Consider the following 6,241-nt stretch of genomic DNA (forward strand, 5'->3'; position numbering starts at 1 on the left):
ACGAGCAGATTTAGCTCGGTAGCTCGCTCGACTCGACTCGAAAAAGCTCGACTTGACTCGGTTCGAAACTGAGTTCGAGCCGAGTCGAGCTGATTTTTTGAGCTCGGAAAAGTTCCGAGCCGAGTTCGAGCTTGCCTTAGCTCGACTCGGTATATTCACATAGGACTCAATCGAGTCACGACTCGACTCGATGTAGCGGTGGATAATGGTGCACATCCGACCCTCTCTCTCTCTCTCTCTCTCTCTCTCTCTCTCTCTCTCTCTCTCTCTCTCTCTCTCTCCCCCCTCAATCATATAATACTTCGGATCCAGAAATCTCTTCTTCTCCGAAAACACCGAGAAGAGAGAGAGCAAAACTCTAGATTTGCAACAGAAAAAGCAAGGAGAAGATGTCTTTTACTTTCAGCGGGGATAAAACTGTTCCCTTCTTCGGCTTCCTCGGCGCCGTTATTACCCTCTTCTTCTCCCGTAATTTCTTTTCGATGGGTATGCATACCTCTTGTCAGGGATTGCTAGGTTGTTGGCCGGGATGACAAATGGGATCGACGGTGATGCTAGCATTTGGTAATTTATCCCTCTCTATTCATTTTCTTTTGTAGATCTGGAGGTAGAGTATGGTGATTAAGCAGTTAGCAGTTCTTCAGTTATTTATTTATTTATTTACTCATTTGGATTTCTGAAGATCGGGTCTTTTCTAACTTGTGTTACGAGCTCGAACTCAGCTCGAAAACTCGAACTCGAACTTGGCTCAAACTCGGCTTGAACTGGACCCAGCTGCTGGCTGAGCTGAGCACAAGCTGTTGTTCCAAGCTCGAAGGCCGAGCTGAGTTGAGCACGAGCTGAGACTCAAGTTGTTCGAGTCGAGCATGAGCTGGGCAAAGCTCGGGTCGGCTTGACTCGTGTACACCTCTAGTGCCAATAGTATAACAGTTTATGTCGTAGCTTGCAAACCAGGACTCGGTTTCTTAGAATCTACTTTGTACAGTGGATTTCATGGTCACCCAACACCAAACCAGATCCCGGGTGACCGGACTCTGTAGGGCCCATCATGATTAATGTGTTTTGTCCATGCTGTCCATCCATTTTGACAACTCATCTTAATGCACTGGGTCAAAATTAAAGTATATCCAACACTCAAGTTAACCGGACCTCAAGAAAGAGTGGGATAATGACGCCCACCCACTATAATGTTTATTTGCCATTCAACTTGTTTATAAGATTTGATTGACCTGGACGAAAGTCAAAATCAAATATAAGCTTCATCCAAAACTATGTGATAAGGTTGATCACTGTTTTCCTCATTAAATAACTACTTCAAATCAACTTAGCTCATTGAACTCACGAGCTTCCTCGAATCCACGAGGGATAAAAACAGAAATAATTCATAATAAATTTGAAATAACTTGATTCATGATAATTAAAAATAAAATAAAATTACAAAGCTTTAAATAAGGAACTCAACCATGTGACGGAATTTTAGACTCATACTGCAACTCAAACACCCTAATAACGTGACTTATCATAACTAGTAAACTTACTATTTATAGCCAACCTCTAATCTTACTGGACTTTATGGGTTTCAGCCTAAAATAATAACTATCCAATTTGGCCCAACCATGTTATTTTCCTAACTTTTGTGAGCCATTTTCATGTTGGGCACGACTTGTACAACTCAAGCATCAGAAGTTACACTTCAACTAAAACCTGCTATTTATAGTAAAAATGAAACTAAACGGGACTTTTGACCATCAATCTAATGGAATCTCACAAATCCGGTGTGGGCAACCCGGCATAGCGGGGTTGGTTGACTTATGTAGGCCCTCTTATCTCAAAATCATATATAATATGTCAAAAAATTTATCCCGGTTTGCGATATACAATTGATTTATGGATTTGATTGTCCGGATCGTTTCCGCCTTTGATCGGGCCTTCTTTAGTCAATCTTTGCCATAAAAGTGTCTACAACCCACTCTACATCAAAAACTTACGTAGCCCCAAGAAGTTTTACTATGTAGGTGTGTGCATCCCCACTATTTCCATGGTGTAGTCTACTTGAGTTTTGGGTATGCATCAATTTTGGGCTTAAGAGGGAGAACTCCACATGGCTAAGTAAACATCGACTTTGGGTGTGGCCATGTTCATTGGCCCACCTTGATGTATATATGTATTGTATATTCACATGGTCCATCTGATTTTTCAGGGCATTTAGGGCATGAGCTCAAAAATATAGCATATCAATGGTGGTGATTAAATGCCTATCAATAAAAACATCTTATGGGCCACAAGAGTTTTGGATGAATTTGATATTTGTTTTTTCTCTTCATCAAGGTCCGTGTTACCTTATTAATATGTTGGTGTTATATATATATATATATATGTGTGTGTGTGTGTGTGTGTGTGTGTGTGTGTGTGTGTGTGTGTGTGTGTGAAAAGGTACTATGCCACTCGTGCTCATGGGAACTTCCCATGAGGTCGAGCTGTGTGGGCCCCACCGTGATGCTTGTCGACCATCAACACCGTGCATTTGATGGGTCCCCTTTAAATTATGGATATGCCAAAAATCAGCCGTATACGGAACTTAGGTGGGCCATACCATCTAAAAGCATGTGAAGACATGCCTAAAACATATAAAAGCACTTGGTGGGGCTCACCTGAAATTTTGATGTGTCTGAAACTTAGTCTTAACCCTCATCCAAGTGGGACACACATAATGGATGGGCTGGATTTGCAAACCACATCTCGGTGGGCCCAACAAATGATTATGAATTTTTAATGGAGGGTAGCCCCTCTCAACTTCTGTATGTGGTGTGGTCCACACAAGTCACAAACTGACTTGATTTTGAAACCTAGGCCTACCATGGAATAGTGCATCTGACTGATGGGGTAGATGTTCGACAAGCATCACGGTGGGGCCCACACAGCTCGACCTCATGGGAAGTTCCCATGAGCTTGACCGCATAGTACATTTTCCACACGATGCAGTAGATGCACGAAACACACATCAAAGTCAGCCCCAAGGTAATGGCCTCATTCATGATGGTTGTTTGCAAGCCTCCCAAGCACTAATTGCGTACTTTTTTATTAGTTTAGGGCGTGTTTGGACGGTGGATTTCTACAGTAATGTAGTTTAAAACTACATTAAATAAACAAAGCTGTCATATCATAACAATTCATCGGAATGCCCACCGACTTGATAGGCTGAGATGCATTAACTGGGCAGAGTTTCGTGGCCCCACCATCCATTCATCTTGTGAGAACATTTCATGGTAAGAGACAAAAAACCAGCCACATTAAAAACTAAAATTGACCACACCGCATCCCAAACTGGAGCTCCACCTTATCTTATAGTTTGCAGGCTAGGACCCGGTCAATGACCGGATCGTGTTGACTCGGCCAGTCTCAGATTGATCCGGCGAGTTTCTAAACCATTGATACTACTGTAGTTATGGTTTACAATCCTTATGAGATGTTGTTCATCTTTTTCAGGTACATTTCCGGTTCTCGCTTTTGGTAATGAAAAACCTATAATTATGTGGATTGTCATCGTATTATTAAAAAAAATAGAAATAAAGTGGGTGTATTTATCAAGTGGGCTGTAAATATCAATTCCCTTAGGGCCTGTTTGGCCGGCTGGATTAGATGGGCTTTGGTGGAATGGAATTGCATCTGGTCCTGTGCCAATTTCACTCCGTGTTTGGGAAGAGTGGAAAAGCCTGGAAGTGGGCTAGATGGAATCGTATCGGTCCCGTGCTAATATCACTCAATGTTAGCAAGTTGAGTAGGTCCCACCATGATGTGTGGACTATATCCACACCGTCCATCCATTTTTCGAGATCATTTTAGAGCATAGGCCAAAAAATCAGGTAGATCTAAAGCTCAAGTGGACCCCACCATAGAAAGCAATGGAGATTGAATACTTACCGTTGAAAACTTCTTTGGGGCCACATAAGTTTTGGATCTGCCTCATTTTAAGGCCCATGCCATAAAATGAGGTTACAAAACAAATGAACCGTTTACAAAAAAAGAAAAAAAAAAAAGGGAATTTAGCTCATCCCATGGTAACAGGGAATAGTCCCTGCCATGGGTAATAATGATGTTTTTTGAATCCCATCCCACCCAATACCGTGGGATCGGTCCGGCCAAACAGGCCCTTAGAAAGTTAACCAAATCTACTGTATTGTTTTCAAACGACCCAAATTATAAGTCAAGCGGTCCCCACCATGACGATGCGTTCTCAAATCAGAATACGGAACCTCTGCCTGAGGAAAATAGAAAATTCCTGCTGGTTGCAATTTTATTTAACCACGTCATCACACACTGTATTTAATGTAGCAACGCTGAGGCCGTCGGTAATAACGTAGAAAAAACGGGTTTTCCGCGCGCAGATAATCCGGATTCTGATTTGATCCGGAATCCTCGAATCAAGCCTATACAATCGGACGCGGATTGCATACTCAGTGTGAGTACCGAGGTAGCTACTGACAGTCCTCTGTGGGCCCAGTACGAGGTATTTTTCCTATCCACACCATCCATACATATTTTCAGACTATTTTATATTATGAGACCAAAAACGAAGCATATCCAAATCTCACATGGACCACACCACAGGAATGAGTGGTGATCGAGCACTCACCATTAAATATTTTTTTAGGGGACACAAAAGTTTTGGATTAAGCTGATATATATATATATTCTCTTTATCCAAGTGTGCGTGACATAATCAACAGGTTGTATGACAAATAAACAATACAGTGAGATCTAGGATGTTTTTAATGGTGGGTATCCAATCGCAACTGTTTTCTTGTGGTGTGGTCGACTCTAGAATTAGATATCCCTTATTTTTCGGATCATGCTTTCTAATGGTCTTTAAAAATAGATGAACGGCTTGGATAAAAATCATATATATTATGCAGGCCCATAGAGCACTGTCAGTAGCCACCTCGCCACGTACGCAATCAGCGTCCTATAATCATCAGTTAGGTCAGATCATTAAACAATGACAACTAGAGGTGTACACAAACCGAGCTTGCTCAACTCAACCTGAAAAAAACTCAATTCAACTCGGTTCCAAGATGAGTTCGAGCCAAGTTGAGCTAATTTTTTTAGCTTGAAAATGAGTTTGAACGGGCCCCATCTCAACTTGACCTGAATCGAACTAGTTCGGTGACTTAGTTTCTTTGATGTTGATATTACTCACCAAGTATTTGATGAAATGATTCAACAAAGTGTGGCTAGTGGTAAGGAAGGTACATATATGAAACCAATACCTTTTTATTTTTATTTTTTTTCTTTGACTTTTAATGTTTCTTAAAAGGTGTTTGATAAAATACCTGTAAAACTATTGCTGCTGTCTTAAATATTGTAAGATTTTGAAGGTGCAGTATAGGTATTTGTGAAAATGTTGCATAGGTGAATTCGGCTTGATATTGGCTTCAACTCAGCTTGAATTGCCCAACATGAGTCGAGTTTGAGCTGAGGTCAGTTAGTAGCCAAGCCTAGGTTCAACGGGATGTACAACCCTAATGACAACCATTTAAAAAAAAAAAAAAAAAAGTTATAAATTCAGGCTGTGGCCCACATCATATTTGGATTGATCTGGTTTTTGGAGCATCCAAGATTCATGCTTGGAGGATCCTTATGGATGGGTTCAACGTCATACATACAACATTTTTAGAATAAACTAGAACTATAAACTTTGCAGAGGATCCAGCCTCGTCACAAGGAATCCATCTTCGCTGTACAACCAAAAAACACAATGAAAAAAATCTACATAACTAATTCAGAAATGTTATGGTACTCTCGTTGCATTGGAACGGCTGAACAACCCAACTAGAAGACCTCCACAAGTCCAGCACAAATTTCATTGCCTACAACAATTCAAAATTAACAATGATATCATGAATCTAATCATATAATCCATTGCTAAATATAATGGATGGTCAAGATCATTCATATACAAGTGCAATAAAGAATTTGGCGCATTGGGATATTTGGACAATCCAAATGGATGATCTCCATGAGCACATAACTTATTTGCATCCAATTCAAAATTAGCATTGATATGGCATGCACATGTATGTAATTTGAAGGTCAAAGTAGAGGGCCTCTTCTTGATCTATCTTTGACGAGAGGATGTTTTAGAGCTTCCTCATGATCACACTTTCTCTTTCCTTTGTCTCTCTCTCACACTTTGATGTTCAAGGGGAGGCATCATGGCCTTATGGATATCATACGGTGGTCC

This window comes from Magnolia sinica, chromosome 18 (assembly GCF_029962835.1).
Source record: "Magnolia sinica isolate HGM2019 chromosome 18, MsV1, whole genome shotgun sequence".
NCBI lineage: Eukaryota > Viridiplantae > Streptophyta > Magnoliopsida > Magnoliales > Magnoliaceae > Magnolia > Magnolia sinica.